Raw genomic sequence first — 22,242 nt, 5'->3', positions numbered from 1 at the left:
GTCAACTTGGACACATATTGGGGTCAACTGCAACAAAGTAATATATATGTAAATAATGGGGAGTTTACATTAGATTATCAACATTACACGGCAAACCATATAAACAAGAAACATCATATTTAAGATCTATTTTTAACTGCTACTCTTAGTGATCTAAATTGTACAAGTAATCTTTAGATGTATCGGCAAAAATTATGAGAAAAATCTTGAGAATGTTTCTAACTTCTATTGTTATTAGTTCTAATTTGAAAACTTTGTGAACATGAAGCATCCAATAAGTGGTAGGTAGGTTGATTAAACTAATCACTAGGCGATGAACATAAAGTATACTTATGTGAAGTAGATTATTAATGCAAAACAATGCCTGTAATACAGTCCTTACCATTAACTATTATTAGGTTTACAAAAACGGAATATATTAAGCTATTTACACTATTAGAAGTACTACATACAAAAACATATCCAGTGGGAACAACTGCAACACTATCCCTGTTGTCCCGACACGAAATGTCCCAGTTGACCACACAAAGCCATTTTTCACATTCCATCTCCTTACTCAAAGTCGCTAACGCAGCGCTTGAAATTGGCTCTGTGTTGGAGCCCTAAAAGCACATGTTGAGCACAGACATTCAATTTAAGAATACATAGGTCTAAGTGTTCTAAGGGAGAAATTGCATTCATAATACGATACAAAGAATTTACTTTTACCTGTCAAAAACATTCTTTTTGCTTTCCTGTTCTTCGTGCTTATTATATTGTACGACTCATACGCCATAAACAACAACTGTTTGACACTGCATCCACAGTACCACAAATAGTTCTCGTTACTCCCACCTGATAGTACAAACAATCAATGTTCCAGTTGACCTGCCGTACCAGTTGTCCCCACTCTATCCTATAATTTTATTAAGAAAGTGTACAAATGTATCTTGAGCTAGTAAGTTGTTCTTGGGAGTGAGATCCGGATCCGGTGAAATCAGAACGTAGGTGCGCCCAAGGTCGCCGATTTTTCTGTAAATTTGGGGGTGGGTAGGACACTCAGACACAGAAGGTATATATATGAGGATGTTAAGACAAATTGCATTCAAATTATGTCAAATATTGTATATTCATAAATACACTAGAGGGGCCTACATGAGCTTTGGGAGGGCCCCACGAATATCGGCGCCCTTGGGTGCGCCCCTTTCTGAGTGAAACTGGCGAGTGTGCCAATTTTTAGGTTTCCAGCTCAATTTTTTTCAAAAGTTATATAGTTTTGAACACTTTTTTTGCGCTTTTGCTCCATTGTACGCTGATCTAGACGCTAGTGTGCGCACAAAGTCCCGTGAGGGATCCTACGCAAGTTACGGTGGTTCGGGTTCCATCTTAAACCGTAGGTCTACACATGGGCGGCGGCGATTAGGTGGGCAAAAGGGGACAGTTGCCACACTTTTTTGAAATGACCCATTAATGCATATACTGTAGTTTCATTTGGAAATTTAACGTTTATTAGTGCTTCATAGGAAAAAAATGATGCCATATAATATTTACCGTTGGGTGAGTACGTATTGGTTGTCTTCCCGTAAAATTAAGAAAGCTACAGGAATTGCGTTTTAATTGCCACGAAAAATGGCTTAAAAATTAACTTATTGGAGCGCAACAATTCAAGTGTACTTTCATTTTTTCTTACAAGGGTCGATATGTTAGGCAACCGCTTTGAAACTAATTGAGAGAACATTTCGTAAAAGAAAGTCTTTCACAAGTTATTCATTAATTGCACAAAAATTGACAGTTCCTAAAATGTCTTCTCTTCTTTCTAACAGAAGGAATATTGATTAAAAAGAGAGTAGTAATAACTTCTACCTTTTCCATTGTTTTGCAGTGTAATATACAAGTTAAGTGATGTGTTTAGGGGTGTACGAGTGTATATACAATTACATTTAGAGAATTCAACATAAATCTAGGTTTTAGGATTATTTTGTATAACTGGAGTGTAGAGTAATTCGAAGTATTGTTGAGTTTTGATGTATTTCAAGAAAGTGAAAACTGCAACTACTGGTAACGAACATGTTTCGGGAAGCTGCAAAAGTATTTCTTTAAATGTTGTAGCATATATTTGTATTCAGGCCCGTATCCAGGAGAGGGTCTAGGGGCGCCGGGTCCCTCCTAAATTTTTACTTTAAAATTTTCACGGTAGGCTTGCAAATGAACTATAATATGGGATGAACTAATATTTTTGGATCGGGCACCCCTAACTTCCACCGGGCCCCCTACATTTTCGGGCTGGCTACGGGCCTGCTTGTATTTAATGTCTTACTAAGAGTAATAACATACATATAGTAGCATGTGTGGAATTAAAAATATAAATTGTTCATTAACTCCCAGTTAACACCCAGTTAACCCCAAGGAGGAATGCTTTTGTAAATATCAGCATGGGAACAAAAAAAATGCCGAACTGCACTTGAGTGAACACACTATAATGATATTTCCTTCCCATCGACCAGGCATTATTATTATTATTATTATTATTAGGTATTCTGCTCTTCGGCAGGTCCTGGGACTAATGAATTTTTTTTTTTTTTCAATTTTAGATTTGGGCCTGGAAATGTTTCTTTAGTCGATCTTCAGCTTCCTCTTTTAACTCCCAATATTTTCTCCTATCTTTCAAACCATCCATCAGCTGTTGTTCTTCTTCCTCCTATTCCTCGCTTCCCTTCCATCTTGCCTTCTATGGCAGCGTGAAGAAGACAATTTCTTCTCAAGATGTGTCCAATCCAATTGGCCTTTCTACGAAGGATGCTGGCTAGAAGTGTCCTCCTCTCTCCCATCCGTTTTAAAACATCTTTGTTTGTTGCTCTCTCTGTCCATTTTATCTTCTCCATCTTCCTGCAACACCGCATTTCGAAGCTCTCTAAATATTTCTTCTCTAACTTCCATAATGTCCAAGTCTCTGAACCATACAGTCCAATGCTCGATATATAGCACTTGACCAACTTCTTAAGTCCAATATTGAGCCTGACCAGGCATATACGCACGAATTTATTTCGCGAAGGCTCAAATTCAATATGAAGATAAATTATATTACAATTTGTAAAATCAACTAAATTTATAGAAAGATTAGATTTCAGAGGGACTGGACCTCCGAGACCCACCCCATGCGTACGTCCTTAACAGTACAAGTGACGGTTTAATTTAGACCCATTTGACGACACTAATCCACCTACAACTTTAGACTTTTATTGGTCACGACAGTGGATGCATCATTCCGGAGATACCAGTGGCGGTCCTAGTTTGGTCCCATACAAATCAATCTTCTGTAGAATGTAAACATAATTTACCCCAGTACCTATGACCGCTAGGGTTAAGTTTGTGACAAGATTTGAGACTGTCTCGTCTCAAAATTGTGTCTTAAAAGTGGTTTCTAGTCTCGGAAAGTATCTATCTCTGTTGGAAGAGCTCTTTCTCAACTTGTGGATAAGGACAATCTAGTAACTGGGACCTGGATGCCAACTTTTTCTATTGGTGAAATTGTACTGTCCAACTTTTTCTACTGATGAAACTCAGTAACTGGGCGTATTTCAGCAATATTCATTCCTTGTGATATTTCCCTTTTCACGTTCTTGCGAGAACCTGTATATAATCATTTGTACTTAGATAAGAAGCTTGAAATATTCCATTGTTTATAGCAAGTTGTTATGGACTTGCAATGAGTAAAAATTAGTTATCAGAGAATGCGTCAACGTGACAAAAACAATTTTTGAAAAAAGTACATTGAAACTGATACGAGAAAAGAAAAACTTGCAAGTTACAACATTAAAAAAATAAAAATAAAAAAAGGACTTTGTTCTAAACAGATAAACTAAATCTCCGGATAATAAAAGTATATATAAGTCATAGAGAATTGTTGTGTCAACACATGGCTTGGTTTGTGTTTTATCATTCATTTGATTGAACGTTGAACATCACTTTCCTTTTCGCTGTGTACTGACTTTGCACAGTCACTTTTGTTTCGTTTTTCTTTTTTTCCCTCCATTTTTTCTTTTTTGGTAATCTTTCCATTGCTATAATGAGTGATCAATGGCGGCTATAGCGGGTAGGCCCGGTAGGCCTACCCAAAAATTTTGAAAAATATATAAATGATAAAAGATACAATAAAGAATACATATATTTTCCACTATTTATATTAATGATAGATAATTGTTTAACAAATAGCATCAACCACTACTGTAAAAGTAATTTCCTACTGTCATTAATCAATCAAATCTGCATATCTATCCATAAGCAAAGGAGTGGGGCTACCCAAAATTAAAATCCTAAAGCCACCCCTATGAGTGATATGTTCAAGGAGAAACTGCAGGATTATCAGTAAGATTGATCGATTTCTTGAAGTCTCTTGAAATAACATTCGAGCTATTTTACGTTTTTCATGCTGAACTTGCGCTCTCTACACAGCGCATCATTCACATACGAACATGAATCTCCTTGTCATTCCTCACAACATCTGTACATGTCCTTTTACAGACACAAGTGAAAGACGTCTTGATAAAAATCGGGAAGAGCAGGGGAGATTTTTTTCGATTATTTCTCCAGTATCTCGCACCGTTTTCAAGATTTGAGCCTAATTCCAGCTGGAGTTTCTAATTCATGTATAATCACTGTTTTCTTTCTTCTTGTGTGCAGTATGTAATAAGCAAATACATTACACACACAATTAATTATGTCAGTGATATGGTGTTCATTAGACAAAACACTCCAAACAATAAATATTCAACTTAGACTGGAGAAATAGTTATCCTTAATTTTTCACTATCATCTGACCATGAAAGAAACGCCGGAGAGATGTACTGACCTCTTATACAAATGTGTGGTGTTGGAATGTATAACTCGTAGGATATGGTGCTTCACTTTTTTAAATTTCTATAATTCCAGTGTACTCCTAAAACATATAATAACGAAATAACGACCATTTTTTTAATATTCAGTTAGAACTGAACAATCTACACAAAATTTGTAATCGATCAGTGAAAACGGCATCTTTCTAGAGCCTGTAGTTTTCGAGATCTCATTGTCGAAAGGATTGACCACAAACATATAAACGTCCTCAACATATACCATAGTTTAAAAGAATTCGGAAGATGGAAGCACAATTCACATGCATTGATTTTAGAGAAGGGTTATTAAAATACAAAGGCTTTGAACAATAATTTTATATCATAAACTTTATAAAAAAAATATAGTTAACTAATTTAGACTATTTAAAGTACAAATACTTAAAATGTTTGTCTCTGTTAAACGTGAAATCACACATAACCGTAACTGAAAAATTTGAAAGCTAAGGTTATAGGTTGGAGCTCAGGCGCTTTTAGTTGCTATTGTAGCATTTTAATAGATAGATATTTGCAAATTATGCGTTGCTATGGGAAAATTTATAGAACAAATAGGTCCGTCCATGTGTCGAAAGGTATCAGAGAATAAAAATGTAAGAGACAGCGAGAAATAGGTTTTTGATACGGATTCTGTGCTTCAAGACAGATTCCATTAAGTCTCTACTCCAGTGGTGTACAGAAGGGTAGTTTCTGGGTTTTGACCCCCGCCCTTGAGCAAGATATTATGAAAAGTACATATATTTGCTACATATATGCTCTAAAAATGGCGCCCACGCAGTGTGCGAATTACATAATTTACATTGGGGGGGGGATAAAATTAAGCCAACAGGACGTAGAGTCTGGAGGTGCAATAGTTCAAAATGACACAATAATGCCTTACCTCCCACCTCCATCCACACATAAATATAATGTGACATCTGAAATAAGGGATTTTTAAATTCAATAAATTTACTGACAATTATGTATAGCTTCTTCGTAGCTAAGCCGTTAGCGCTTGCGCTTTTGATGTGGGAGACCCGGGTTCGATTTCCGGCGGAACGTTAATCAGTAGGACCTGTCTCATATAGCCTCGCTGCTGAAAGGGACGTTAAACTCAGTCAACTATATATATATATATATATATATATATATTGTTTGACATGCACATACTACATCTAACCTTTCTGAACGCGTTTAAATGTTGTACTCACTCTCGTGCTCGTAGCTTTTTAAGGTTTATTTACTTAGTAATTCGGCCCGAGTGTTAGCCATTTTTACAAGCATACCGGTATGTTAGTTTTTCCGCTCATATTGAAATCTACACAGAGCCTTGCGAAAGAAAACCTACTTCAGTACTACGAAAACCACTAAAATTATCAATTAAACCGGATTTACTTTTCCTTCTTTCTTTCTTTTCTTTACTTTCTTTTCTCTTATTTTATTTCTTTTCTTTTTTATATATATATACGTATTAGCCTATCATACGAGAAATGGATTGTTGCTGGTCCCGATTTCTGGCATCAAGGTCAAATGGAAGGCCAAATCCGTATTTAAAAACTCTTAATTTAAATTTCGAGCTTGCGCTTCTATTTACCGCTAATGCTGCGCTCTCCATATATATATATATATATATATTCAAATATCGATTCCATGACAGAGCTCAGGAAATCAACACATACAATTACTTTACTGTTAGGTTACAGCTGAGTTGATTCACTATGAGAAATATAATTAGCAGAGTAACTTACAAGAAATTACAAAAATCAGTGAAATTTGGCGTTATACTAAACATGGTTTGGGGTGAAAAGCAAGCATCCCCGGTGGGAATACTTCATTTCATTTCTTTGGGGGAACAAAATGTGAGGGGGAAAATCCCCCCGGTAATTCGCACCCTGCGCCCACGGACAACACAGCGCTATTTTTTAAGGACAAAATAAAGCGAAAATAATATAACGGTATACTATGTGGCAACGTCGTACGTTAACTTGGAACCATTAGCATACTCTACCAATCCATCAAGCAGTTTCACCGATTGTTAAGATAATAGGTGGTGTCAGTGTCAACAACTATCGACTTTAGCTGCTATCTGGAAAGAATCGATGTAACTATTTGAGGGACTGGTAGATCTACTCTATGGTTCTTTATCTGGACGTTGCAACATAGTGTAATTCAGGGGACTCTCGATTCAGCCTTTCTGCTCTCATTTTTCCCAGGATACTTTGCGGTCAGTGGCTCAAATATGTCTTCAACACTGGAAGGGACGGGGGAAGGATAAGACCGTTCCCATATTTTTTTGAGATGTCCAAAATATTTATGAAGTTGAAAAACAATGGGGACAAGCAGAGTTGTCTTCAACGTTGGGAGACGGGTAGATTTGAAGCTTATTCTGGGAGACATCAATTTCACCTCACGTTACTTTGTGGCAATCGGACAAAAATCATCAAATTTCTCCCCCCAAAACACATTTCAAATCGAATTATTTGGGGGGACATTCCTCCTCAGTTCCATGATTGAAGGGGACATGTCCCCCTCATTCCCTCCGGGATTTGCACTAGTGTTTGCGGTCGGTGACGTTGTGGAGGTATCGCCAAAGATGTTATAAAATAGAGGATCTGCCCATAACACAAAACCGTGAAACCATACGTTTCCTATGATTCGTGATTTTCTTACCTGTGAAAGGTTATTTCGAGTAAAATACCGATACGTGCAGCACGTAACCATTGTACAAATAAATATGAAGCAAAGATTTGAATAAAAATAAACGACAGACACACTACATGTCTACATATGGAGATCGCAATGTTTTGAGCCAACATATATGGCAGTCATTCGGTTGCCTAATAGGATGGAGATAAATATGGGCAGATCCTCTATTTTATAACATCCTTGGGTATCGCGAGGTATCGTTCAAGAGAACAAGTGAAATACTGCATACGCAATTACGCTAGTTGGTATCAAGGATCTTATAAAATAGTGGATCTGCCCTTACAACAAAATCTTGAAGCCATACGTCACAGTTTTGCCACCCCTACTCTGCCCACTCCACCCAATAGGATCACAATGTTTTGAGCCAACAAACATGGCGGAAAAGAAAGTAGCCAACCAGACGTGCCGATGCTCGGTTGTTTTTTGGCTTCATTATTTAATAGGATGAAGATACATATGGACAGATCCTCTATTTTATAAGATCCTTGGTTGGTATACTATTTTACGATGGAAAAGTTCCTCCACAAGATGTCACTGACAGGAAGCCAATTACAACGCTAAACGCGAACTGGGGCTACAGGCCCGTAGCTAGGGAGGGGCTAGAGGGAGCACTGCCCCACCTAAATTGTTTCTGTCCCCTCTAAAAAATTAAGCTGAAGAGAATTTTCAAACTTACTCAAAACCAGTGAAATTCTTTTAATTATATTTACCAAATTAAATTCAACTTTGTGAATTCTACTCATTTCTGTGTAAAATTCTATGTTTCTTTGCTAGATGCATCAAACATCTTCCATTGCCTTTACCCATCTTAAGAGTTTCAAATCGTATCCTATTATTGCAACTATGACATGCGTCCAAGGATATCAAGTGCAGTTCCAAACACTAGTATAATAGTCCACAACCTTAGTTGTTAATATAAATAAACTGTAGTGTCTCGCTTATTTTGGAAGATAGAAAACTGAGTGCATGCGTTGAATAAAACATATACTTCTATTTTGTATTGATATAATCTAAAGTTGCTGTAATATAATTTTGTTCTAATGTTAAAAAAAAAAATAGGGACTAGAATTTTTATCTCATCACTTTTAGGCGTTAATAGAAAAAAAAAAAAGCTCCAGTAAAGGCTTACGAGAAATTAATATGTAAAATAGTACTACAAAATAGCCCTTACCGCACGTGTGTTTCTAAAATAAATATACAATTTTATGATGTTCTTTGATGGCTTTGTCATTGCCCCCTCAGTATTCATATCTGCCTCCTCTAAGAAATCAGGCTGGCTACGTGGAATATATATACACGAGGGACAGTCAAAAAGTTCCCGGAATTTCTTGGTAACTATTTATTACCACAATATAGGCACACATTCACTTAAATCGCATTCAAAATAGGCTCCTTGAAAACAAACATACTTGTTCCATCGCCCCTACCATTGCTGGAAACAGCGCTGAAAGTCCTATTTCGGTATGTTTCGAACTTCAGCTGTCGGGTTGGTTCAAATGACTTCTACGGAACCAAACGGTTACCTTTAAGGCGCTTTTTAATCTTAGGGAAGTGCCAGAATTCCGCTGGTGCTAAATCCGGTAAGTAGGGAGGCTGGACCCAAGATCGAAGGTAACCGTTTTGGCAGCGTAAAAGACATCCAAACCAACGCGACGGCTGGAATTCGGAACATAACAAAACAGGACTTCCAGCGCTGTTTTCAGCAATGGTAGGGGCGGTGGAACAGGTTTGTTCTTAAGGAGCCTATTTTGAAGGCGAATATATTATATATATATATATATATATATATATATATAAAATAGGGCTTCCAATAGAAAATATACAGTTTTCGAGACGGATTACCCCAAATGGCGTCTCGTGGGCAAGGCTGGTATACAGGGTTGCCTATTATATGATACTATAGGCCATGATGCTCAGTGGTACGGCACTCACCTCTGACGCATAGGATCCCTGGTTTGATCTCAGTTCCCGCTATACGGGATTTGTAGTGGAAAAACACTGTGTGCGTGGATTTTCTTGTAGATCTCCCGTTTCTTCTTGTAATTCTAGAATTATTACCCATTTCATCGTCACGAGCTCCCGTAGTCTCGGTGCATAATTGTGGGACAAACTATATATATATATATATATATATATATATATATATATATATATATATATATATATATATATATATATATATATATATATATATATATATATATATATATAAACAGCGATACGAGACAAGAGTCATTACGAGAACGAGCGGAAGCAGCTAAGTAGCAAACAGAGTTAGGGTGTCAAAGGCGCAAGGGTTAGTGCTACTTCCTGTAAATAATACTTAAAATACCCAGAGGAAAATGCTTATTAGATGTGTCAATACACATCATACTATGGTCACTGTTTCCTTTGTAGAAATTACATGGTTATGAAGCTAACATTATTTGTTATTTCCACCTTATTAGGCCTACTTTTTTTTAGAGGTATTATTATCTGTTAAAATCAGTTCATTAGATATTAAACTTCTTTCAAAAAGTAGTATATATTAGTTACATCTACATTAAAAAAAAACTGATCACCATTCAGTGGTCGAAGTGCGAGTATGCGGTGGTATGCCATACCGCCTCTGGGTTTTCAGTGATGGAGGCATACCGCTTCTGTTTTTTCAGTGATTAAGACATACTGTCACTGCAGTGGCGTAGCAGCTGCCCCCGCAACCCCCGCAGTGCGGGGGGCCCGATGTATAGGGGGCCCCGAACTCTTGCTATGAATAAAGATTTAAAGAAGTAGAACTTCAATCTTACTTCTATCGGCTTTATAACTAGGACCCCTTCTCTATACTTTGCGGGGGGGGGGGCGCGCAAAAGTGTGCTACGCCACTGCGTCACTGGAAAGTAGATACCTTTAACAAATCAATTTTTATACATAATAATTGACGAATAGCTTTGCGCGTGAAAAGATTATTTCTTATATAGAAATAATATCTAAGTTCACAACACCGACATTTTTGTTACCTTTTTCCAACTTTTTGTTTTTAAAATGATGTGTCTTCAAAGAAGCTAGTATAGTTTACATTTTGTTTGCCAAATTGAATTGCTTCTTTCTTATGTATGTTTGTGTCTTCTTGCTTTAATGCATATAAATGCTGTGTTTTGAGCATGGGCGGATTGAAGGATTGCCTGCTGTAGGGGCGGACCTTCTAGGGGTTTGGAACACTCAAGGATGTTATAAATAGAGGATCTGCCCATATGTATCTTCATCCTATTAAATCGATGAAGCCAAAAAAAAACAACCGAGCATCGGCACGTCTGATTGGCTACTCTCATTTCTGCCATAGTCTGATTGGACATTTTCGTTTCCGCCATGATTGTTGGCTCAAAACATTGCGATCCTATTGGGCGGAGTGGGTAGAGTAGGGGTGGGGAAACTGTGACGTATGGCTTCAAGATTTTGTTGTAAGGGCAGATCCTCTATTTTATAACATGCTTGGGAACACCCCACAGTCGAGAGGGGGTCCAGGAGTTTTCTCACAGGAAATAGTTTATATCCTCATTCGGGTTTTGAGCATTTTCATGTATAATTCTATGTAATACAACACAGGCCGGTAGCCAGCCTCAAAATGTAGGGGGGGGGGGATCCAACCATATTATAGTTCATTTGTAAGCCTACCTATAGTTCATTTGCAAGAAAATTTTAGGGGAGCTTGTAAAAATTTAGGGGGCCCGGTTCCCCTAGATACCTGTGGATACGGGCCTGATACAACATACGGGGATTTTTTAAAACTTTTTTTTAGAAAGTTGTTGGCGGGGGATCAAAGTCTCTCCATGTTCCTTCCCCCTGTTAACTACAGAGAAGCTCTCCAATGTTTTTAGTCATTATGTGAATAGAAATGCAATCCTTTAGGCAACATACTCTCGCTGTATTTCAACATTTAGATAGCCGGTAGACCCTACGTCGAGTCAAAATCGTCATAAAACATACCGCCTCTGCTTTTTTTTCTACTTCGAACACTGTCACCATGTTCATTTACGCCTACATGGAGTCAAACCAAACTGATTTGTTTAAATTTTGCTAACAACCCGAAAAATATTGAGACGGAATTCAGAATGTCTTATCGCTACCTACATATCAAGCATGAACTGCCTATCCATCCTCCAAACCAGCTATGCTTTATAGCACATTTCTCTGCTCATTATTACACTCAGTGAAGATTTCAGATTATCCCTCATTGAATGGGGGAGCGGGAGGGGAGTTTAATATACGAAGAACTAACATATTGGTTATCAATATTTAGCACGATCGGAGATAGCACCAAGGACGCATACGTATTTCCTTGTGGGTCACCCCTTGAAATTATCACTGATTACATCTATTCACAAAGCTACATATTCTACAGGATGACCCAAAAGTAGGTCTATACCCCTGCATTGATCAAGTATAACATTCTAGTTTATGGGTTTATTTGCTTCGGCCCTTCCGAGCTTAAGATGTAAGTAAAAAGACGTTAAGAACAAATAATAAAGAAACTAAGTTTACCTGATGGATAACAATAAGAAATGATACAAAATGCAATGAGCTTATCAGTACGGTACTGTATACCTACTTTTGGGCCACTTCAGTTTACGATTACGACATTAATTTGTAAGACATAACGTCAGTGACGCCTGCATTTTGTGTTCATCTATCCTTTGCAACATTTTTCACGGACTCATCTTTGAGTTGAGCAACCAGTCGATCGCATTGTTTGGTAAATGATGTGAAATGAGGACCCTGGTCCACAGACATTAGTAGCAATCTTTCTAAGGAAAAATATAACATTTATGGAGCAGCATCGTATCTTCCATGCATTATATAAGTGAAAGTTTCTTCCCTCAATTTGAAGTAATAAAGCTAATTTTTGCCTATGGACTTCCGTCAGGAGCCGCCACTGCTTCAAGCAGATAAATTTTAGCCTAGACTAGGCTAAATCTCCTGCTTAGAAACAGCAGCGTCAGTTCATATTTTGACAAGAGACCTAGATGCCCTACCGACGTAAGAATTTCAAGTTTTTATTATTATTATTATGTTAGTATACATTCAAGGGCGTCCATTAGGGGGGCAAGGCGGGCGCTTGCCCCTCCTAGAGAAATTGTACTTGCGAATATCGAAAACCTAATAGAATTTTTACATTAGTTACAGCAAAATTTAAAACAATATTTGAAACGTGGCTTATACTTGCCCCCCTTGGAAACCACAACATGGGCGCCCTTGTATACATTCGATAAAAAGTACAGACATCAAACTCAGAGGGGAGGGGGCAATTTCCCTATGCCCTCCCCAAATGATACCCCTGGTTAGATATCTGGTTCCTGTCAATTAAATGATCTTTTTTTTACTGCTAAACAACTAGGCTAATCAAAGAAATTCATAACAGCAAAATATACTTTTTAGTATAATCTTCCGTGGAGATATAATGCATTACTTAAACGGCAGAGTTTCCAAACTGAAATTTCCGCTAAGACTGTTACTTAAGTCTTCTCACGGGTGCTACTGTACTGCAGGACAGTTTTTTTTTCCTTTTAATAAAAACACAATATCGTGTGTCTCCGCCGCTCTCTATAGTCTCCCGTACTTAGTGCAAGGGAGTATATAACTAAAATGTCTAACATCAGTGAGGGTTGCCCAATACAGTACAATGATTTGCCTCATATGGAAAACTCTACAGATTTAAGTGATACAGCCTATACACTTCAAATTTATATTAACGTCACTAGCTACTCGTACTAATAGCAACTGAAGTGCAAGGGTAAATTATCGTAAGGCGTGATATTCACATATTTTTTTTTTTAAATTTCTCTTTTGTAACTTATAATTGGTAATTTATGTACAAAAAATGGCCAGCAAATTTTGAAATAATATTTAAAAAAGATATATATATTTTATTGACATACCTTTAGAAATGTCCGTTAGCAAAATAACGATGGCAACCGCATCTTTTGACGAAAGGATTCACTCTGACTTCTCCGAGCTTTAATTTCTAACAAGTCACAAAATTATGTAACTGTCTGCCTAGGGAAAATAACAAATACAGGAAACCCAAGAAAACAGATAGATTATACAATTTCTTCGTCTGTGCTTATGAATTTTGTTCACACGTTTCCGTAAATCACCAAATAATCATAACAAGGACATTCTAGAATGGTGTACTTTTATTCATTTCACGCTGACACGTAGATGCATTTTACAAATAGTATCACCGCTTCTCGAAATGTCAAAACACAAACAAACCCACACGCACTTCGCTCGCCCGGTCGATGCGAGTTGGATGCGAGTGAAGGCGAAGGGAAGGGGGGAAGATGTGATGGATGCGCGCGTCGCCACTAGAACAGCTGATTCGGTGTTTCATAAATATTGACAGTCTGTCTCTTGCTCTTGTATACATATCCATTTTTGGTGAAATTATCAAGTTCAATCCTCTGTAAATTATGTTACCTTCAAAAGTAACGTAGCATCTAAATTAATGACTTCTATTTTCTATGAGTAAATTCACAGAAACGCGAATTATTTATTCTATAATTTTTATTGGCAATATATGCTTTGAAGAGAAAGGAAGGGAAATTCTCGTCGGCAGTAGAGGGAAATTTACGAAGCAATTCAATCACACTAACGCCATCTACCGCTTAACTTACGAACTAATTGTATTTCTCGTCAGACCGGGTTGTTATGCATATAGGTAGATTTATTTTTTAAATTTATTTTTGCTATATATTCAAATACGTAAATCAATTATCATCGTTGCTGAAATCTAGAACCCCTTTTCAGGCTATATGAGACGTGAATCGAACCACCGTAATGCTTCCAAATTCCAATGCTCATTCACCGGGAATCGAATTCGGGACTTTCCTCAGGTTGCCATTTTTACAAATCAAAATGTATGGACATTTCTTGCAACTAATAGGGTGAGGGGCTGCAGAGCAGCGCCGTAACTTAGGTTTTTTTCTGGGGGGAGCAAGCATTAATATTTGGGCCCCCTAGAAAAAATTTAAAATAGACCTCTTCTTTCCGTCTTTCTCTTACTCCTTGTGGACCTCCCGGAGTTTGTGGACCCTCCTGCACGGCAAGGTCTGCGGGGCCGTTAGTTACGCCCCTGGGCGCGTTCCATACATGACAAATTAATTAAGAGAACAATATTGACAAATCTCAAAGCCATACGAATAAATATTATTTTTAGGACCCCTAATGGTAGACATTTTTTACTGAAATGGGCTCAAGACTCATTTTTGATTTATTTACCTTTTGTGTTCAGTTTTGTTTATATAATGAAGTGAACCTGTTTGATGCTTCATTTATAATTTCATATCTGGAGTAAGAAAATTTCGTCTTAAAGTGGGCACCCATCGAACGGCGGGGAGCTTCCCTGGGAGGTAGTTGCCCCTTCCCCCCACAAGTTATGGCCCTGTTCCAGAGAAATGTTCCAGCCATCCTATTTCCATAATAATCTCTATATAAGTCCAGACTGACTGACTGACTAATCAATGCTCAGGCCAAATTGCTTAGGATAGGCCACAAACATATAAACCTAACATTTTAAACATTTTATATAGCTAACCTAACATTTTATATAATTAGACACGTTTTTTTAAATAATTAAATATTAGGGAAAAAGAGATACGAAGGACAAAGGGTGGTTATTACAATTATTGTAATAAGATGTTCATATCTCGGAATCTCTTAAAAGTCTTCATCCCGGCGAAATTAAAATACCGCTAATTTTACAGTAATTATGTGATATCTTCAAATAGATAAAAGAGTATTGAAGTAGCCAAATTGCTTAGGCTAGAAACTTGAAATTGGGACAGGGTTTAGGATTTGTGCAAGGCCCTACTAAGAAAGATTTTTTGGAAATTCGCGAGGAAGAAGGGGAAAGAGAGATGGCAATTATTATCTTAAAATGTCCACGTCTCGAAGGTTAGAAACATATAATTTGGTATATGGACTTTTCATTTAAAACTAGCAGAACCTGCGCTCTCTACACAACGCATCATCATTCATATATGAATATGAATGCTTGTCATTCCTCACAATATCTACACATGTCCCTTTAGAGACACAAATTAAAGACGTCTTGATAAAAATCGGCAAGGGGTACCATAAATGGGGCATTTTTCTTTTCGATTATATTTTAATATCTCGCACCGTTTGCAAAATTTGAGCGTACTTTCGGTTGGAGTTCCTAATTCGTTTATGATCACTATTTTCTTTCTTCTTGCATGCAGTACGTATGTAATAAGCAAATAAATTACACACACAATGAATTAAAATGTGATATATATATATAGTGTTCATTGGGCAAAACATTCCAAACAATAAAGATTCATCTTAGACTGAAGAAATGGTTTTCCTTCGTTTTACTTTGCCCATGAAACAAACGCGTGAGATATACAACCCCTTTATACAACTATGTTGTGTTGGAATGTATAACTCATAGGATATAATGTTTTTTTCTTTAAAAAATCAACCCTTCCAGTATACCCCTGAAAATGTAATAAAGAAATAACGGCCACGTTTCTTTAAATATTTAATTAGAACTGAACAATCTACACAAAATTTGCAATCGATTAGTGAAAACGGCATCTTTTTAGAGCCTGTGGTTTCTGAGAACTCACTGTCGAAAGGATAGGCCACAAACATATAAACCTAACATTTTAAACATTTTATATAGCTAACCTAACATTTTATATAATTAGACACGTTTTTTTAAATAATTAAATATTAGGGAAAAAGAGATACGAAGGACAAAGGGTGGAAATTACAATTATTGTAATAAGATGTTCATATCTCGGAATCTCTTAAAAGTCTTCATCCCGGCGAAATTAAAATACCGCTAATTTTACAGTAATTATGTGATATCTTCAAATAGATAAAAGAGTATTGAAATATGGAACAAGAGCGCCCTAGACAATATTATTTTGCGTGAGGTACCGTTATCACAAGTCACCTAGTGGCTTTCCGTTTTCAGCTGTTTAGAAACGCGAAAATAAATGCCGATTTTCAAAATGGCTCGAAATCGAAAGCAGATAAGTGAGTCGTGATAACGGTTTCTCATGTAAAATAATATTGTCTAGGGCGCTCTTGTTCCACATTTCGATTATCTTTTATCTATTTGAAGATATCACATAATTACTGTAAAATTAGCGGTATTTTAATTTCGCCGGGATGAAGACACTTAAGGTTAGAGACATGAAATTAGATATTTGGACTTTTTATTTAAAATAATTAGACAAATGTTCGCCTCATTAACGCTCACTTCGGTTACAATAATTTAAAAATGAAACAATTAAATATCGTTAAACAGTGTGAAACGAAGACTTCCAAACTATATGAATTCAATGCTCAAACTTGAAGTAGCGCATCTCTAAGTACTGGTTGCAATAGAGTAATAATAATAAGATCAAAGATAGAACCTGTTCCTCGAACGCTGAATCCATAGTAAGAAGCCATTACTCGCTATCCATTTTGCTATCTTTGTTCTATGGCGATAAAGGTTGAAATTAAAAATCGTTTATTTTAACCGATAACCGCATCTTGATAGTATTTATCGTTTCTGTTTACAGAAATTAGGCTACTATCGAAACTGGAAATAATAGTCAATTTGAATCACTTTGGATTTCGGCAGTGTTCTTCAATGTCATAATATGTTGTCTTGAAACGTTGAATCGTTTACAAAGAACGGCTTCTTGGTATCTGTTACCGTTTTCGTTCTATGCCGATAAATGTTGAAACTGGAAATAGCTAATTTTAACTACTTCCGGTTTGAACAGAGGGTTAACGGAGCAGATGGAACCTATTCTGTAAACGTTGAATCCATTGCGGTAAACCGCACCTTGATAGCGGGGACCATTTTTGCTCTAAGGAAATCAGTATTGAAATCGGAAGTAACAGTAAATTTGAACCACTTTCGATTTCGGTAGAGTGTCCTGGGTAGTTGTGGTATGTTGCCTTGAGACGGTGACTGCTTTTTGCTATCTGTAACCGTTTTCGTCCTTTTGCGATACACGCTTAAACCGAAAGTAGCTAATTTAACAATTTCCGGTTTAAATGCACGATTAATGCAGAATGCGTAACCTATTCTTGGGAAGTTGAACCAATTGAAAAAAAAATCGATATCTCTTCCCTTTTTTGTCCTATGAAAATCAGTTGACTTGATTTTGAGTTTAACGTCCCGTTCAGCAGGTAGGCTATATGAGACGTGGGCCTACTGATTAACGTGGAATCCGAACCACATGAACTCCCGCCGGGAATCGAACCCGGGTCTCCCGCGCCACGCTAACCGCTTAGCCACGGAGGAGCTCGTATGAAAATCAGTATTGAAACCGGAAGTAGTAATGAATTTCACTCACTTCCGATTTGGTAGAGTATTCTAGACAGTCATTGTATGTTGTCTTGAGACATTGAAGCATTTAAAAAACACTTCTTGCTCTCTGTTACCTTTTCCATTCAATGTCGATAAACTTTGAAACCAGAAATGGTTAATTTGAATCACTTCCGGTTTAAACAAGGGTTAATGGGGAAGACAAAACCTGTTGTTTAGATACTGAATCGATTGCAAAAACCAGCACCTTCAAACACTTAGCGTTTTTGCTCTGTGGGGGGCGCGGTGGCTCAGTGGTAGAGCGTTCACCTCTGGTGCTTGGGGTCCCGGGTTCGATCCCAGCCCCCGCCAAGTGAACTTTGTGGTGGACAAACACCGTGCTCGTGGGTTTTCTCGGGGTTCTCCCGTTTCCTCCCACTTTCTTCATTCCACCATTTCACTCATCTCTCATAATCACCGTCTCCTTTAGCCTAACCGGCATAACCGTGGGACGTAAAACTCAAAGATTTCATTTCATTTTTCATTTCGTTTTTGCTCTCGGGAAGTCAGTATTAAAACCGGAAATAATAGTAAATTTAATAATAATAACGCGTGATCAGGACCAAAGCCAGGGTGCTCACAATTCTGTACACCGTCCGTAAACTTACACCACAGGTAGCTACGATTATTAAATGTGACAACGCCGTGATCGGCAGTTTTCTGTTCAGCCTCGTTTTTAACATAATTATACATTTTATAGACAGTCTTAAGATCCTATTAGTGTACCACTTGACGCTTACGACTATATCGTCCTATTATTATTATTATTATTATTATTATTATTATTATTATTATTATTATTATTATTATTATTATTATTATTATTATTATTATTATTATTTTTAAAGCATCCCAATATGCCACGTCTAGTTGCAGGAATGCAGTAAAATAATAACTTCATTTGAACTCCGCACATTATGATAACCTGTTGAAGGATGACTGTGATAGGTTCCAGAGCGAATAACCCGCCAAGTCAGTTGCTCCCGAATCTAGTCGGCTAACCTACCGTTTCCCAATTAATATCTCACCCTTTGTTAAAAAAAAAAAGAGACAGATATACGCTAATACTATTGTAAATAATAATATTTTCTATTCTATTATGTATAAATTAGTGTTACCCAAGAAACGAAAAATAAGATCCCCCCCCCCCGTAAATTTCATGTTAAGTCTCACCTCGTCTCAATTCCCGAAAAGTGTCATTGCCTCGTCTCATCTTGTAAGTTTATGTATAAAATTTGTGTCCTGATTTTTTTTAAAATTTAATTTCATTTCAAACTTAGAATCTTTCCGTGTCACGAAGGCTCTCATATAACAGCATTTAAATAATATTTATTATTGAAGTATATTGAGTAAGGGTGGACAAAATTTTACGGAATTCAGATTTTGGAAAATTTATTTTCCGGAATCGGAAATTTTACTTTCCAGATTTCGGAAAAATTCCAGATTTTTTTCTGAAATCCAGATTTTTTCTGAATTCCGGAATTTTCCCGATTTTACTTTCCGGATTCTGGAAAGTAAAAATTCCGGAATTAGCTATCCCTAATACTGAGTAATGACTTGTGTATCTTTAAACGTTGACAAATGTCCTTCATTATATAATTACAATCATTTTGTCAATTTAAGAGTTGTATACTATTTAGCATGTGTTTGAGATCCAAAATTTGGATGATCTAGTGCTCCCCACGGGACTAGTGAAATTTCTCGACTCCATTTCCGAATTTCCGAAGGCACTTCTCGTCTCACTTCTGAGACGAGACGAGACATTTCTCGTCTCCAGTGCCATAATATGTAAGATATCACATCCAGAAGTTTCGTTGCATTGATTTCACACATCTTGTCATTACATATAAAAGAACTGTCCATTTACCTTCGTTCTCTGTAACCTTCAATCTCAGGAAAGTCTAGTTTCACGTGTGTGCAATGTGTTTGTCATAGTGTGTGAAATTTACTTATCTTAAGCTATTCTTTATTAACCATCCCTAAATTTGAAATATCCACATCGGGTGACATTTTGTGGGATTGCACATTCGTTTGCCACTAACAACTTCAACCTGATACGCGCTGGGACCTCATGCAACAGATGTTGACACTAAGAATTTTCTTTGTGTCCAGAGCATGTGGTTTCCCCGTGCTCGACATGAAATTAAATTAATTTGTCCTTCAAATATCACTGTTTCTTTTCCTCACTGACATTAGAAGAAGAATAAATTTTAATTGAAAAGAAAAGAAGATTGATATACAAATTACAGGAATTTAAATCATCCATGGCTCATATAGTAATTGAATGCAGTATGCAATAAATACATTATTTATAAATGTAAATAGGCTAATATGGAAATACAGAATTCAGTATTCGAATATACTGGCGGGATTAGGGAAAAACCAGTGGCGGTTTCACGGGGAGGCCGGTGACGGCGACTTTCACCCCAAAAGTTACATTTTTCCTTTAAGTTCAGTTGGTTTTGTGATGCACAGAGCCACACTTCTCCCTCTCCTCTTAAAGAAGTTTAAGAGAATTCTATACTGATTTTTTCTACATTGTTGACAAAATACGCAACCTCAACGCCGGTATAGCACCAAGTCTTCGGTTTTCCTAGTATTTTTCGTGGTATGTGATCCAAGGTAAATTCGAAACCCATATAGAAAATCTTTTCTTAGAGAAAAGTTCCTTATTTAACGATACGATTTTTTCCGATATAGCATATATATACAGTGGCGGATCCAGGATATGATCAAGGTTGGGGCTAAACCATAGTTTGCCGCTTTAACCATTGTAAAGCAAGATTGAAGCTCATTTTATCCAGTGTATACCTGACCGTCAAGGGGGCTATAGCTCTTATAGCCCCCCTTGGAGCCGCGCTTATGTATACAGGGTGTTTAATAAGAAGTGGTCATAAATTAAACCCTAGATAGTACATGCCAAAACTAACAAAAAAGTCTTAGTAAACATGTGTCTGCAAACGCTTCGTAACGGAGATAGGGGCTGTCGAAAGTATGGCAAAATGAAGTTTAGAGATGCATATCTCAGAAAGTATGAATCGGACAGAGGGCGGTCCAATGAATGACTATCGAAGTCAGACCTGCGCTATGCAGAAATGCATGTTTGATAACTCTGCAATGCGTGCGCAAGGGATTCCCCAAAGAAACGGAGGGATTCCCGGAAAATTGTCCAAGGAAAGGGGGCTCGAGATAAACATCGAGGGCGAGTCTATCCACCAGTAATTCATAATTGCTGGTACCAGGTCGAAAGCTCGAAAAGATACAAAGTGGCGGACAATGTTTACGTGCCGTGTGTGGTTGCATGACCAGCAGGAAATGAGAGAGGCAATCGAAGTGTGGTGATGTACGTTGTAAATGGCTCCAGGAAGAATTCCGACAACTAATGCATACGTACAAGTGTGGCAGCACTTAGGTAAATCAAACGGTATGCAAGGCACTGATGAAGCATTATGTGCTAAACAGTTAATGTAACGAATATCTGCAAACTGGATTGCAATGGGAAAAGCATGCCAACATTCGAGTATGTGGGAGGCGAATCTGAAACATTCCGCATATTGAACGCGTAAATGTATTACAACAAGCAACAAATGATGGACATGTCGTGTTTGTCCATATTAACAAACAGAAACGTCATGTTGGTAATGTGTACAGTATTAATCATAAGGTAAACAGTAAATACCCAGATGTGTAACCACAGAAGAAATGCATGAGAAATTAACGTACCTCTATCATTAAAGTAAATATTGGAAGTGTCGTCCATTCATGCGAATGCATGCTCGTACGCAAAGATCCACGTACTCGTGATAACATATCGGCATCCTGTTGAATATGTCCGCAACATTGTTCCACTCTTTCTCGAAGGTCTTCTAATGTTGCAACAGGGGCAGAATAAAATTGCGATTTCACATGGCCCCAGAGAAAGAAATCTAAAGGATTTAAGTCCGGGGAGCGTGGTGGCCAAGCAATAGGACCCCCACGTCCTATCCACTTTCATCCGAATCGGGCATGTAAATGTTCTCTGAAACGGTTAAAGAAATGTGCTGGCGCTCTATCATGCATAAACCACAGTCGCTGACGCCTATCGAGAGGTATATCTTCGAGTAGAAGCGGCAAATCGTGTTGGAGAAATCGCAAATATGAGATCCCAGCTAATGCATTAGGAAGAAAGAATGGTCCTACGAGCTGATCAGTTAAGAGTCCTACCCACACATTTAAGGAAAACCTACGCTGATGTCCTAACTCCACTATTGAACGTGGATTCTCAGGGGCCCATACATGAGAATTGTGGAAATTTACAATGCCATCCCGGGTGAATTATGC

At 37.4% G+C, this 22,242-nt stretch overlaps 1 protein-coding gene across 1 annotated transcript in view; it reads right to left on the bottom strand.

Moving 5' to 3' along the window:
* LOC145664863 (monocarboxylate transporter 9-like) overlaps nt 1-13,847 on the bottom strand; it is a 319,458-nt gene extending 305,611 nt beyond the window's left edge. Inside the window, exon 1 of the mRNA XM_081731891.1 lies at nt 13,463-13,847. The gene's annotated coding sequence lies outside the window, so the exon portion shown is untranslated. The remainder of the gene's footprint in view (nt 1-13,462) is intronic.
* Between the last annotated feature and the right edge of the window lie 8,395 nt (nt 13,848-22,242).

This window comes from Thermobia domestica, chromosome 11 (genome assembly GCF_964235325.1).
Source record: "Thermobia domestica chromosome 11, izTheDome1.hap1.1, whole genome shotgun sequence".
NCBI classification, from domain to species: Eukaryota; Metazoa; Arthropoda; class Insecta; order Zygentoma; family Lepismatidae; genus Thermobia; species Thermobia domestica.
This window is presented reverse-complemented; position numbering and strand designations above follow the sequence as displayed.